The sequence below is a fragment of the Dermacentor albipictus genome, chromosome 4 (assembly GCF_038994185.2).
Source record: "Dermacentor albipictus isolate Rhodes 1998 colony chromosome 4, USDA_Dalb.pri_finalv2, whole genome shotgun sequence".
Taxonomy (NCBI): Eukaryota; Metazoa; Arthropoda; class Arachnida; order Ixodida; family Ixodidae; genus Dermacentor; species Dermacentor albipictus.
In genome coordinates this window covers 141,470,135-141,486,170 of record NC_091824.1, presented here as the reverse complement: position 1 = coordinate 141,486,170, position 16,036 = coordinate 141,470,135, and the positions used below count along the sequence as shown (strand labels likewise).

The 16,036-nt window shown below is 49.6% G+C and overlaps 1 protein-coding gene across 3 annotated transcripts in view; it reads left to right on the top strand.

The window, feature by feature from the left end:
• The window catches only part of zfh1 (Zn finger homeodomain 1), a 663,681-nt gene that overhangs the window by 328,360 nt on the left and 319,285 nt on the right, over positions 1 to 16,036 (top strand). The window lies entirely within an intron of this gene.

Genomic DNA, 16,036 nt, shown 5'->3' with positions numbered 1-16,036 from the left:
GTTAAACACAAATGGCGTTTTCTCCGGCCGCAACTCGTTCCATGAAAGTACAGACCAGCTGAGTAAGAGCTGCATCCCTCTCCTGGTCCCAGGATCAGCCTAAACAAAAAAGGTTGAACTAAAAAAAGCAACATCTAAGCGCGTGATGGGTGAATAGATGGCGACAACTGAACGCATCTCGATTTAATCGCGCGGGTGCGGAATCTATGAGAAAACTGTCCTTCACATTACAATAGATGCCGATAACTACCGCCATTTAAAATAGTGATAAAGGCAGCATAATGCTGACTGATGAACAGCTGCCAAGTCTCAACATTGATCTGGCGGCGCTTTAGGAATGTGTGAGGAGTGGTGGCGTGGGTGCGGAGGGGGGGGGGGGGGGGTATGCCACTTGATCTCGGGGGGGGGCCCGGGCCCCCCCGGCCCCCCCCCCCCTGGGTACGTGCCTGCTTCAACTGTACAAAGCGCTCTTCGTGGGTTACTTGCATTGCAGCACTCCGGTGCTGTCAAGCACCCGGAGGACAAATCTCAGAGTGCTTGAGAGCATGCAAGCTCAAGTGCTTAGAAAACGTGTGTGTCTACCGCGATGTGCTTCAACAGCCGCAACAATTGCAATCGCCAAGGAATACCTCATCAGTACATATATTGTCATAGGCACCCTTAGAAATCGTCTTTGTCACCTTTCCCGACTCCAGTCTGAACGCCTTGCTACTCTCTCGGAAAGTATACCAGGTGCAACGTTTTCGGGCATTGTAGCCTCCTACCGATCCTCTCTTCCGTCCGATTTCACGCCTGCAGCAAGATCACCTTGTAATTTGTATTGTCTCCGGTAGCCACAAGTGCGGCTTTCCATTTCAGGAGTTGGAAAGAAGTATGACTTGCCAAAGTCTGCCCTGAATCAAATCTCTCTACATCTACTGCGTGATTCATACTCCAGTCGAGTTCATGTTTATACAGATGGCTCTTCGACTTTAACCAGATGTATACTGGTGTGGTGGTCATTCCATCGATGTCAATCTGGAAGAAGTTCAAGATCAGCACCGTCACAACATCGACAGGATTCGAACTTTCCGCCCTCCGTAGCGCAGTGCTATATGTATAGCAACAACCACCAAATCACTCGGCTATATTCTGGGATTCAAAGGCAACCATGCAATCACTCTTATCATCTCTGGGCCACGGCCCACATGAACATTTGGTAGCAAAGATATGAGTACGCTACCATCAAGCGGTGGACGGAGGCCACTACATGGTATTTCAGTGGCTACCCTGCCACTGTAATATTTCTGGCAGTGAAAGTGCCAACAAAGCTAGCTGCCCGTGAAGCAGATGATATATGTGAAAGCACAGCGATACCATTGTCGAGAACGGATGCAGTGTGGCACTTCAGGGGTTTTGCCCATATTATTACTGTAAGAAAATGGAACACACCTGAGTTCACCAACCAGCGCCTATTTTCATATGCATTTTATAACCTTAAAGACCCCTTGCGGGGTATTACATAAGAGGTTACTACATAACTATATGCCATAGACGCGCATGTGACGTTGCAACTTTTATCTGGTTGTAACCGACGGGAAGAAACGCTACTGTGCCGCTTGCGAGTGGGTGTTTCTTTCACAAACGCCTACTCATTCCTAATTGGAATGGCGGACAGTCGCAATTCCAGCAGATGTGGTGGCGAAGAAACGAGCGAGCATATCCTGTGTGACTGTCCTACATACGAAGACTAGAGCAGTGCCTTTCGTACAGCTTTGGAGCACTTACACGGCCGTCCTTTCACAGAGGAAAAGATCTTGGGCGCGTGGCCTCGTGCGTCTGCTATGTGCAAAGCCACAAAGGCGCTGGTGCGTTTCTTGAAATGCACCAGCCTGCATGACCACCTCTGACTGACTCAGCTGTGCATGCTTGTGTGCGTAACAGTGGAGTCTGTGACCTTCTTTCTTCCTTCTCCTCTTTAAACCCCCTTTCTCGCTTCCCCAGTGCAGGGTAGCCTACCGGGCTCAGCCAGGTTAGCCTACCCTTTCCTTATGGCTTATCTCTCTCTGACACCAGAGTTTGACAGTGGTTGCTATTCAAGTTTACGTCATGCAGTTTTCGTGTTTTCTATTGCAGCTGCTGTTATATTTATTTGCCACAAAAATCCCCCACTCAGGATAACTTCGTTTGTCTAAATCAACGATTCGACCTTACCCATGAATCTAAAGGACAGAGTACCATATGTAAGGGTGCAAGAATGTTACTGTGTAAGCTTTTAAGCTGATAATTCTGAGACACAAACAAGGCGGCCGCTTGACAACTTTAAAATGAGGAGATTATCAGAGGGGGCACAGGTTCGACCCCCATGACGGTGCTATTTTTTTCTTTTAACATTTACGGTTGTCATGACAAAAGTAATAAACAGACAATGCCTGCACTGACGTTCCCATTCTGACCAAAGCGTCCATAAAGAATTATTTTTATAAGAAGTTTCGTGCTAGTCGAAAAAGCGAGAAATGAAACCACGAAGTCCTGGTTTCTTACATAACAAGAACCGCCTTGCTTGCGTCGAGGACCTCTCTCTCAAAGGTGCTTGTCGCCTCTCTGAAACCGCTACGCGTCGCTGGAAAGTAGGGCGCCAGATATAGGCACTACCTTTAAAGAGATTCGCGAAGCTCCCTCTGGCCCGCTTTACGGGGGTGACCCGGAATTCCGCTACGTACACACCGGACGCACTGTCGTCGAGGATGTCTCAATACATTCTCGGATCTGGATCCCATCAACTGGCGACCGCGTGATCACACGTAGCTCAGCACTGCCTTATTCCTGGGGAGTTGAGCGAACGACATCATCGTGCACCGAGCACATCTTGGTTTCCGTGTTGTCACGACCCGAAGCACAAGATTCAGCCTTCGCGTCTTTCGTCAACCAGCGTCTCGGTAGGGAAGCGTACGTGCAGGCGTCGTCGACAACCGACAAGGGCGACGGCAGCTGGATGCCATCGGTCTTGACGGCGCGAAAGAACCACGACGAGCCCGCCATATAGACAGCGCGTTTACAGCATCCGTGTTGGTCACATGAACTGCGCGGTTCCGTGACGGAACAGTGACTCCATATAGTGCAGGAACGTGCAACCTATACAGCTCGTGTCGCGTTGCACCGTCAAAATTCTTGCTCATCATTTCTGAAGCCGCTTGTTTGTGCGAACACGTGCACACGTTTGAATATCACATTTGGGCAAATCACTAAGTATGGTGTTAACTGAAGGGGAACGCAAGTATGAAAACGTCAATAATAATTATGCGCGCTTAAGAAACGTACTGTCACCTATCTCAAGATGTGCGCATAAGTGGTGCAAACCACCTGTTAGGCCTCGATTCCCAGATTATGACGACATTGCCCGCAGTGTTTCCGCAACAGCATCAACACTATTGGTGCACATAATTTATTTTACCCATAACTTTTGTGGTAAGCAAGTTACCTTGCAATATAGTTTCTGCTATACCGAGACAGGAACAATTTCAACACCCCCCAACTGGAAAGTAAGGCGCGTACAATTCGAACAAACCGAAAACAAACTAGACTACATATGTTCACACAATGCCTACACGAAGCCTATAGAACCGCAGGTGGGCCTCGGAGGTGTTCGTAAAGCGAATGTATCCAACAACTGAGAAACTTGTATGGAAGTGTTCGAAACACAAGTCAAAGAAGCGAAGCTCCCACGGTTTGTAATTAGAGAAGCTGTTCCGTCTGACAGGGAGTGAATGATGTCAGTGAGTTGCCTTCTTTCCTACTTGCCCTTTCTTTTTTTGCTATCCTTCACCCTGTGACACTTTCGGCAAGTGAAACATATAGTAGCGACGTGCAGTTTTTCGCGCAGACAGCCTTTCTGCCGCACGAAAGTAGCGGGGTTTCCCCAACCCAGAGAATTGAAATCAAGACCATAGAAATAGTAGTCAGACTTGGGCGAGTTGGTGCAAGTTGTGACCAGCAGCAGCGGTAAAAAGACGAGGACGAAGAGCATCGCAATACAAGCGCTTCTCCATTCCGAGCATGGGAACGGTTACCGTCAGTAACAGCAAGAAAATATGTTTGCCCGGTCTCCCCTTTGACACCGCACACGTTTCGGCGACGACCCATAGGTGCGCGTTTCGTGTCACGTGGGAAGCGGCGGCTCAACTTGTTTCGTCGGCACAGGTGTCGTTGCGTACCGAGCCGTGAGAAGTCGAGCACGCGGCATCATGGGTGAAGCGGTTAGCTTCAGTTTGCGCAGGAGCTGCGGCTGCAACCGTCTCAGTATCGGGTGTCGTTCGCTTCCACTACGCGCGGACGCCGCCCGACTATAAACGCAAAGCTTGCTTGCAGTGCGCTCTCGAGCAGTGCTGTAGCGACAGACGGGGTCGCACTGCGGGTCTAGGCAACACTGGCGCGCCTAGGGTTGGCTGCGTGAGAAGAGGTTATTTTCGCACATGCGCCCTCGTGCAAGCACTATCGGCAGCGCGGCGAGTGAAGTGAGTGAAGCGGGCGCGTAGGCTTTTCTGATGCGTTCTCACGCGTCGCGGGGGTCCTTTCTTTTTTTCTTTCTCTCTTTCATCTTCTTCTTACTAAACCGCAACAGCCGCCGTCATCGTCACGCCGGTGCCTGGTGTTGAAGCGATGCGTTAACTCTCTCTGCTCGAGTGGTGTAATGTGGCCGTTGCTCCTGGGAAGTGCTTGCAGCGCTTGCTGTGCAGGGGGAAAAAAATTTAAGAAAATAAAAAGCGCGTCTGTCTTGAAGTTTGCGCCGGCGCTCCATATAGCATATAGATATGAGCTTCGCTTTTATGACGTGCCTCACGTGAACCTTCTTCCGTGTGTCCTCTCCTACGTCGTCTTCAACAAGGTTTTCTTTTTCTTTTATTCTTCTTTTACTTTGGTACGTTAGTTGCGGTGCCGCTGTAGCCTATTTTTGGAAAGAGGAGCCCCGGCAAATATCAGACGTGAGCTTTTACGTCTTCGGAGCCCCAGTTTAGCATGTTAACGCTGTTCTGAACCGAACTTCTTAATAACGGGTAACTTTGCTTGCAGTGAGACATCGAAGTCGCTTACTACTACTACTACTACTACTACTACTACTACTACTACTACTACTACTGCTACTACTACTACTACTACAGCTACTACTACTACTGATACTACTACTACTACTACTACTACTACTACTACTACTACTACTACTACTACTACTACTACTACTACTACTACTACTACTACTACTACTACTATTACTACTACTATTACTACTACTACTACTACTACTACTACTACTACTACTACTACTACTACTACTAATAATAATAATAATAATAATAATAATAAAGTTTATTTAACGTGTCTGAGAATGACTATGAAATCTGAATACTGGTGCACGGGTGTAGTAAAACAAGAATTTAGAATTGCAGAGCTGCAGCATTTCTTAATTTTTGTTTCATAACCTCACTAAAAACCAGAGAATAGACAAAACAAAATATAGTACACTTGGGCAAAATGAAAGAAAGAACGCATTAAAAGTAAGAGGACAATTACGAAAATGAACAGTTAAATTCAACAAAAGGGAAGACTAATGCACAACAAAAAAGCAGAGAAAGAGAGTTGTACAATGCGGGGAAGTAGGAGACAACGATGGCCAAGGGCTTTGAACAAAACAGTGGATAACAATATTCCAGGATTCCACCCCAAAAGAGAGCCTGAGAAGTAAGAAAGGCAGTGAGGTTAACCACTCTATGGTCTGCTAACCTGCATGGAGGTTGTGGAAAAGGGGGTCTAGAATGAAAGGAGGAGAGAGAGAGAGAGAGAGATAAAATAAATATTTACTCTTGTTGCCATGAGCAACTCTGTTCTGCGGGGTGGTGGATCAATCATTATCCCTTATGCTCCACCAAGAACTAACTCATTACACGAGAGTTTTCGCAACCTTCATAACCAATGCGTGACTGCGGATGGAAATTGCTCAAATATTATATATAGGAAGGCATTCAGCGATATACGTGTTTCAGAAGCGCTTTACGCAATAGGTGGTTTATCATTTGTTTTTCATTCGCCTACTTTTTGATTAGTAGTTTAGTGAGACGAACAATGATTGTGCGTACGCCCATTGGTGAACGATGGTGTCTCTCTATATTGGACCAGTATAGCACATTTGGGCTTTTAAGGGTATAACAGCTTGGAAGTTGTGTTTTAGTGTGTAATCTATCTATGCCAGTAACGATAATATGTTATATTCAGAATTAGAGAGCTAAAACAAAAATCTGCAAATGTTCTCGGGCAAATAACAAGGTGCTCACTTAGATTAACTTACCGTTCTGATGTTCTGGATAGAAAGGTGTTACAAATATAACGAATTGATCCACGCAAAATTAAGAAGCGTGGAAGTAAGCGAGATATTTCAGTGTTTTTCTTTGTTCGGTCAAGACATTAACGCTTGCGTAGAGATACATCGGTGTCCATATGTAACAAACGATGTGAAAGAACAGCGTGCGATACCAGCCTCCGCGCACTACTATATACGCATCTCGATTCCACTCTAGACCACACGGAAATCGACAGATTTCCTGATGAACAAAAAGGCAGGTGAACGTGTTGTGTCAGACTGCGAACTCCTGGAGCTCAGATTTTCAAATCGACGGTGAGAACTTTCTCAAAAATTATAACGCGACACCGAGTCGATATGCATATAGTATACGGATTAGGAGAACCTCTTGCGCTACAGATACCTTAAGCGAAAGGAAATACCCAGGACTATCACGCCATTGAACTAACGCAGAAGAGCGACAACGGTCCAGGAGCAGAAAGGCAACTAACTTTATTGCCAAGAACGGCTTGTTCTTATACCGAAAATGCTATGACGTCACAGGGTCGTGTGGCGTCACTATATCAGACCATAGTTAGATATCACAAGACGTCACACACAAAGCTTGCGCTATGACCGCCATAAACTCCCCACCTAAGCGTCTAAGTTAGAAGGCATTCTCTTTAAACTTCGCTCACCTGCACTAGCACGCTGGTGTGGTTATCGACACTCAGGAGACACGCCTGAACCGACGTCCCGCATTTCTCGGCGTGCGGCCGCCGGGACTGGCGCCGCTCACCTTTCCCCGCACGCAGCCCGAGGGAGCTCGCGACAAACGCGCGCGCGCGAAATCGGGGAGCTAATCTCTCGGAAGAGATGGGTTGCGCGCGTGTACGGTGCGACGCTGATCTCTCCCGTTTTCTTTGTTCCTCCGTGCCGCCGCTAAGCACGCGGTATATACCGCGCTGGCGCGCGAGGGAGCGCTCCGGGGCGACAACGCCCGGTATCCGAGACCTGCCGGGCTGTGGGAGGCCATTCTTTGGAATCCTCCGTCTGAGCGAGGGCACGTACACACCCCGCTCGCACGCCGCACGCGCACCTCCACGTTCCCTTCCTCTTCTTCAGCCTCACGCAACACGCACGCTTGCCCGCGATTTTATCGCCGGGGAAGATCTGGGGAGACCTGACGCGCAGACCTGAGACGCGAGAAGACGCCGCGGGAGCAGTGATGCGCACCATTATCATGAGAAAGGTGTCTTCGTGCCTTTGTGTGCAACGTCTCCGCGATGGCAGAGAAAGGGCAACGGTATAGCCCGCCCTCCAAGTTGCGTTCATTTATATATGTGTGCGTGTAGATGGCAGAGAGAGATAGACGCACGCCCGACCGCTTAATGACGACCCCCGTGGTGCGGTGTTAGGCGGAATGGCGCGCCATCGTGGCGTATAACTTCTTGCTGTTGCAATCGCTACTCCGAAAGCGGCGCGCTTAATTCGTCCAAGTTCCTGCGAGAAATTGGACAGGAACGTAGACGTTGCGTGGACACTGAACAGCAGAATGGTGTGTGCGTGCTGTTCGAGTGTAGTTCAAAATTAAAATTCACGAAGGGATACTGCGTGTACGAAAGGCAGCTGTGCAGAAGTGTGCAGTGCAATGTACAGGTCGGCCAATTGTTAAAAGAAACACACACGCCGCTGGGTGACATCCCGGAAGTGCTACAGTTTGATGGTGTCTGCTTAAATTCTGTAGATGCACTATGTATGCGCACGGAGAGCAGTGAGGACAACATCCCACCGTCCCAACACCCGCAAAAGGGCAAATTTGCAGATCTTTCTTATCAAGAAATTTGATCGTGCTCTAGCAATGTGTGTTTTCTTTAAAAAACTTATAAACTTATAAGAAGAGGCTGCAAAAAGATTTCAAGTCACAGTGTAGTGAAGAAAGAGAAAAGCCCAGATATTTCTCAAATCTGGGCGTATTTACACACTCACAGAAAAGTTGTTAGCTCTAAAGCTCTTCGTAACAGCAGGTGCAAATCAGTCATCCTGTCGGACATAAGCGAAAGGAGCCAACACTAGCAAACAGCATTTTCGAGCAAAAAGCTTTGTGAATTCGGTCACTGTTCCCCAAGCTCATCAGAACAGTCCCTATCTACTAAACGTAAGAAACGGCGGAAAATTAACCGATGGATGTCGGCGTCCGCTATCGCTGCCTTCCTGTCAATTCAACGGAAGACAACGCTAGTGTGGACGCCGATATCCGTGACAGTCATTCGAGAGTGACGTTCCAGAGTGTCGAATGATACTCAGGTGGCTCCTGTGGGACCGTTCATAGGCGTCTTGCGCAGTCACTCTTTTTTTTTTCGTCTTTCTTTTTCCTCTTCTCCATTAGCCCCATTGTAGAGGGTAGCAAATCGGACGCTCATCTGGTAGACCTCCCTGTTTTGCCTCTCCTTGATTTCTCTCTCTATTTTGATATGCCTTTAAATTCCTCTAGAGGCTACACCAGGAATTCAGCTAGAGGTACCTTTCCCTTTCTGCTGCCTCTCCAGGAAGTCTTACACTCCCGGGCCTCCTCACTAAAGAGAGCCGGAGAAGCGGGGAAAAAGAGCTGAGGCGGGGGGGGGGGGGGGGTGGCAGTATAGGGCTCGCTCAACACGGAGACGCCGGGGCCCCGGCGCACTGCGCGCATCTACAGAGAACCCGGCAGGTATTAGGCGAGCAGCGCGCGGCGCCCTGGCTCAGGCGCGCCCCAGGTGTCGCCGCCCTGCCGTGAGCGTGTCTCGGCTCCCGCCGTTCTCCCGTCGCGCGGCTCCGCGCAAGCCTTTGGCCTCGCTGCTGCTCGCGCTCCCTCCCGGAAGCTCCTTTCCGTCAGCCGCCATTATATAATAAGCCGGTGGAAACTTCATTATGCGGCTGGGATTCGGTAAGGGATGAGAGACCGAGATTAGGTGGCGGTGTGGGGGTGGCAGTATGGAAAGGGGGGGGGGGACGGGGGGACGGAAGGTTTAGTATGTGCTGTTTTTTGTTTTTAATTTTTCCGCTAGAAGACTTGCCGCGCTGCTGCCACGTCTCTCCGACAGAACCGAGGTGCGAAGGTGAGAGGAAAGTGGTTGTTCGCGGGGTCCGCCTAGGAAAATTTCATAACGGGCAGTGACTCTGTGCGTAGCCTTGCGAAGGAGAATGACCGGGTTTTCTTGCGGGCAACGACGCGGTTACGCGCTCACTGGCTCTGAAGATGGGAGGTGGCGGTGAGAGGTAGAGGGGGGGGGGAGGGGGGAGAGGGGAGGAGCAGGTGTTAGCGCGATGAGCGTCCTTTGCGTGCCGCGCTTCGCTATACGTGGTCTCCTGTCGCAGCGCGCGTAGGCGCTGGCAGAAAGTGCCTTAATAAGCGCTAAGGTGTCCTAGACCGCGAACAGGTGGAGGTGTCCGCTTTCGCTGTGATTGGCTTCGTGATAAGAACATTGCGGACGCTTATCTCGTTTTGCGAACGTGTTGGATTTATTGGCCTCATTTTAGGCTTTTGTTCTCAGGACGTAATTTTGCAAAGTTTGAGAGGCTGGTTGTCGTGCAAGCTGAAGAGGAGAACTTTGCGGACGGCAGACGCGTCTGTGGAGCATGTTCTTCCTTAGGAGGTGCAATAAATGAGGGTACTTTCTGCGGTTATAACTGGCCTTTCTGGTTTGCCGGAAGGCCAATGGCATCTGACATCATAATGTGTCCTGAAATAAGTATGTGATTCCGTTTTGTTGACAATTCAATTATTTAATCGTTTCACTTTTCAGTTATTCATCCATTCTTCGATTCATTCGTTCACTTGAGTTCCCTTCGTGCTTCAAATGTCAGCGAATTGATGAGAAAATGCTGACGGATATACGGTGCGTCTTATTTGCGTTGGAAATTTTTCAGTTTTCTGCTACAAGGAGTTTTTTTTTAGACCATGGAGATTTTTTTAATGTAAAAAGGCTTTAAGTGCAGTGAACCAGACGCTTTTGCAAGCGAGTTCCGAGACGAGTTGGACATACTTTGTCGCCAATAACGTGAGCATCAGAAGGCTAATTAAAAAATATATTAATTAACCTTTTTATTAGTGCCTTAGTAGGGGCAGCTGGCGTATAGTGCAAATGGTGCATTTGGAGGATGTCACATTTCAATGCACTCTCATTTTCTTTTTAATCTTGAAAATCGCACCGAAATCGAGATATTCTTTATACAATTTCAACCGTGAATCCAGGCAATATCGAAACCGAGTGCAGCGTTAGCGCAGAAAAGGCGGCCCCGCTATCAAATCGGACGGAGACGCCCTGTGATGACAAGCGCTAGAATGTTGGAAACTGAACGTGTCGGCCACTCGCGGCAGCTTCTGATACGGCACGCTTTGCCTGGAGCATAACCATGAAGAGCTGTCTTTGAAGCATAATGGGCGGAGCGTTTATGTCGGTACAGTAAGGAAAGAAAACGCCGTAATCATTATTACAAGCGAAAGAATAGTTTTATACGTACAACATTTACGAAGGCACGCCTGGGCAGCGTTTTGTAACATTTAGTCTTTCGTTGTAATTTTTACTCTTCTGAAGTGGGTTAGCATATTGCGACGCAATTCACTTAGAATGCAAGCGCGAGATAGCACCTTGCTGGCGTGAACAGCGTATTGCTAAAATGCTATAATCTCCAATAAGGTAGGATCTTATCAATAAGCTGCTGAGCATAGCTCGAGGGCAGCTTTGCGCGCATAAATGTCTCCCTGTAACAGCTCCTCTGTCCTTGCTTGTCGGCTGAAACCGCGGCTTGATCAGTTCTTCATTAACAGCCGCCTGTCCCCTTTCCATCCCCTGAAAGCCAAACTTAGATGAAACACAGTTCCCGACGCTGTGGCCCGCATTCGGCGTTAACTATACACTTGCTGTGGCGTCCCGCTGTCGGCGAAGTCCGCGTCAACTGCTCGGCTGAACCGATGGAAGCACGCCGTAACGGAAAACAGATAGAAGGTTCGGCTGGACGCGGAAAACACAGAAACGGCAAAGCGATAGCGGCGACGACTCTTCCTTAATTATGTCCAGTGGCTCTACGCTCCAGCCACGCCCCTGATGACAGTCTCGCTTCTTGGTTCACGCTCGCTGCGTGCTCAAAAAAACATGCGCGACGCCTCGCAGTCTCTCGCATCGGCGAACCAGCGAAGCGCCAACCACACTTCGGCCTGGACGCAACTGTCAACCCTCTCTTCGCGCCTCCGCGTACCGCTGGCGTTCCTTCGGGCCTGCGACGCCTCCCCACGTCCCTCCCGTCCCGCGCGCCCCCTGGTATTAATTAGGCGGAAATTATTTCTGCCAAATAAGCAGTCTTTCACGCAGAGCGCGATTAGAGCTCTGCTCGCAGTTCATATGCGGCGTCAGACCCGCAAGAGAGTTGCGGTGGCCGAGCGGTGCGTCTACGCTTGCTTCTTTGCTGCAGCTGCGCGGCGTACGCCCGCGACGTTTCCGTATGCGAACGGGTGAGACGCGATGCGTGGGCTTCGGCTGGACATCTCCTTCTCTTTCTCTCCCGATCCGGCAACAACCCCCCCGGGACCGGAACCCGTAGGCGACGACACCCCGAAAGCGCGGACGATGGTGGTGGGCCGTCATTATTCAAAAAAAGCTCGGCGGGAGTCGTGGGAGGAGGCGGGCAGATGAGAGAGGACCCGGATTACAAAAAAAAAAAAGAAAGGCTAATATAAAGTTCGCTAATAATAATGCGCAGCCAGGGAAGTGTCGCCCGTGCGTTTGTGTGACACCCCGTACTTTCGTCCCGCGGAACTATGCAGAGCCGCTCCGCGTATAGTTATATATAGCGGTTTTTATCGCGAATCGAGATTTATGGTCACAGGGAAAGACACCACACCACTGAGCATCGCCCACCGCTCCTCTCTGGATCGCGTCCCAGGCTCCCGCCCCCAAACCTTTACCCTCTTCACCCGCCATCACACCGCATCTCTCGCATCCCATCGGCAACAGATGGCGCAGAAAGTGGCGAGCGCGTTAGCTGAGAGACGCGCGCTCCTCGTCCGCACACTTCTGCCAACTCTGCGTCCAGCCGCGGCTCTTTCCTGTCAACCGCGGTATGGACAATCGTGGGGAGGGGGCTTTTTAATTACCGTGTCCAGTTGACGTAAGGGCTGCGAAACTCTCTCTCAACGCGTCGTCGCTGAACGCCTCTGCGAAGCGGGCTGCAGTTCTTGAAGCTATCATCACCCACTTCGTCTTAGCGTGGTCGCGCACTGGCATTGGTGCGCAGACGGCGGCAGTCACGAACAGTCAGTTCGCGTCGCTTGAAGCGGGAGCGTCTCTCGAGTAAGCAACTACAGCAGAGAAACGAAATTACGGTGTTCATAAACACAGTTGCCTTGCCACAACCCTCCCGACGCAGCCTGCCTGGTTGAGGAAAAGTTGGGGGGATGATGACGCTTGTTATTTAAGTTTCCTCGTGATCTGTTCTCGAAAGAATTCAAACTTCGGAGTAATCATCTGCAGCAACGCTCCGGCCACAACTGTATTGCAGTTTGCAGATGACACTGGTCAAAACCTATTGCTGGGCTAATTGGTTTACTATTGCACGCACCAATAACTAAAGTCCAACTAAATGAAATACAACAAAGTAATAAGAGATAAGAATAGTATAGGACCCGTCGCTGTCGCGTGAGCTCAATAAGGTTTAACAGGACGTAAATATTGCGAAGCCACTCGGATGCTCCTTCAAACACTGCACTATACTTCGCGACAAGCAGCTCGGCCTATACAGGACACACTCGTGCGCACTCGTCTAACGCGGGCACAAGCCTTAACCGGCGATAAGGCCCCCAGTGAGGAAAACAAGCGCTCTTCACCGAAGTCGCACAACACGAAAAGCTAGGACGGTGAAAAGGCTGAGACGAGAGCGCAAAGCTGCGGCAGCGACCGGATTGTGCGGTGGGGCCGCACGGAGCTCCACGAAGCTCCGTTCAGGTAGAAACGCGATTCCTGTGTGCCGCGGTCTTTCGAAGTGCGCGCGCGTGTGTGTGCCCAACGTGCCCGGATCTTAACGCGCAGCATTAGGTCGCGAGCACGGCGCGGGCTGTAAAAGCAGCGTTTCGTCGACCACCCGCATATTTTTTTTTTTTTTTTAGGGGGGGGGATGCGTGCACCCGCGTTCTGTTTGTCATCCATGCTTTCTGCACTATCTGCCACGCGCTCGACAAAACAAGGGAGAGTTGAGAAGGGAGTGAATATGTATTGCGAGAAGAATAAGAACAATGCTCGTATTTAGGTAAATCATTGCTTCTGCTGACCGTAAAGTGGTCCCAGTTATGCACCGTCCACCGGTACGTGTTTGCGTCCCTGCATAAGCCGAAACAAGCGGCGTAAATCGGTGTCCCGTCTGTGTATCAGTACAGGACGAACTTAAGGGCCCGTGGACACTTCGCAACAGATGCGTGCGTGTTTCGCCACGTGTCCGGCCGTGTTGTCCGGTCGGCGATAAGGCAGCAGCAATGCGCGGCGCGTGATCGCACATCCCGCGCTATGCTCAACGTTCCCATGGCCGTTTGGGAACGACACGGTATTATGCGTAATATACGTGGCTTACCTCCGAATGGCGGGAGCGAGCTGACGTTTTCGACTTGCTAAGCGCTGCTCGGTTGGAGAAAAGGTCAAGCTCCGAATCCTTGACCCTTACCTTCACTTATCAAGCCGCTGCTTGCGCTGAGGTTATTTGAATTACCATCTCATTCACTATTAAAAAACATTGTCTTTATTTTTTCACTAGTTTTGTTTCCCTCTTCTCTCAACTAAGCTATTTATCTGAATAGTGCGCACTAATTTCGTTCCTGCTTACGGATAACTAAAACGAGAATTAAATAAGATATTACGCAAAGATTCAGGGGCTTAATGCCCCGACACTGCACAGAGGGTTACGAAGGATGTAGTAATTTGCAGCCAATGCACACGGCACGCAAGCGTTGTTACAATCCACCCCCATATCGAAATTCGACCGTCACGGCTGGCATCGAACCGTTGACCACGTGTCCAGCAGCGCAACGGCATACCTACTGCGCCACCGCCGCTGATCAAAGCAAGAATTAATTAAGGCTTCAGTTAGTATACAATAGTTGCTACTCGAAACTAAGTACGAATACTTCTGTCTCAGGCTTGTTTTCAGCCTGTTGGCAATATAGTTTTTCTTTTCTTAGGAACGTGCTGAGAGTACGCAATATTAAAAGTTAGCGCAGCTTTCTGACACCGGCTCGTTCCTGCCATCTGCACCCTTATTCTTGCCAACACACACGTCTACGGCTTGAGTCCTGTCCAATATTACAGAAAAAAAAAAACTACGACCACCACTGACACACGAGCGCTGTCAGCCACAGCAGTTTACGGAAGAAGAAAATCGTGGTAAAACAACATTTTATCGAGCCTGTAGGATGTATCCAGGAAATCATAGGAGTTTCGTACAATTATGAGAGTGAACTGTAGCTCTAGCGTCTTCGGAAGTTACAAGCAAGGCAGCTCAGACAACACGGGAATGATTTGTCTAAACTTCGTCCTTCTGGCTTTAGATGGCTTCGTGACTTTGCAAAGTGATCATTGTTAAGAAGGTACAGCGTTATTAATAATGAAATACACATTATCAAAAAAATGTCCGATGGCAGGATTCTAACGGAGGACCTCTAGCACAGAAGCCCGATATTGAAACCATTATGCCACGCACGCAAGGACAAGGGGAACCACTACAGTTAGCAGTGATTATGCGTGCTTGCAGAGCCGTATTACTTTCTAAATTAAAGAAAAGCTATAAATTGCTTTGAAATTTAGTCCAGTTTATGCCCAGATAAAGCGTAATAAACGAATGCACAAGAGCTTCCGAAGCCCCATGCACGAAGACGAGACAAATAAATTCATTTACTACACATGCATCATTCCCGTGGTGGCTGACCTATCGCAGCGCCAGAGTTGCCTCTAGTAATTGTATAAAACTCGATGCAGGAAATAAAGTGCACATTAAACTTTCGCGTCAGACCACCAACACTGAATCGCATAGCTCAAATGTATGCGCAGCGTAGGAACAAAAGTAGACGAATTTCTCCTTTACGGTTCCTGCATTTCGACGACTATCGCAGCCGTGGTGCATGCGTATACGTTGCAGCAAGCGAGTGGAATGAAAACGAAGGTGCACGCGGGGGGGATTAAGTGAAATAGCGAAGACGATTCCAGAATTGGGATTGAGTTCTTTTCACTAAGGTCGAGGACAAGGATAAGAGGGGGGGGGGGGGGGAAGGAAAAAAACTGGACGGGAAGGACGTTAAATCTCCTAGATCATCTCGTGATCGATGCGAAAAGCCGGGTCAATCGGCCAATAAATCGTCGACTCTCGAACTCGCTCGAGTGCCACGCGCGCGGCGAACGAGCTGTGAGGGTGCGTGGCGGTGGCGGCAGGAAAAGATGTGAAAAATAGCGACAAACGTTAAAGCGCCGCGACGTTGCTATATACGCCACTCTGCAGGGGCTGCGGCTACGGCTGCGACGCCGCGGTGTCACGAGAGTACAGCCGTGCTGCGAAGCGGCCCTCAAGACGGCGGGGCGGCGTCCAGCATCCGCGTTTCGAGGCCGCTGCCGTGGAAAACGACAGGGTGGGGCGCGGAAAGGTATTTATCCCGGGATCGGATTACCCCAAAGCTGACGCCTGCGATAAATTTACGGAATTTGCGAGCACCGGGCA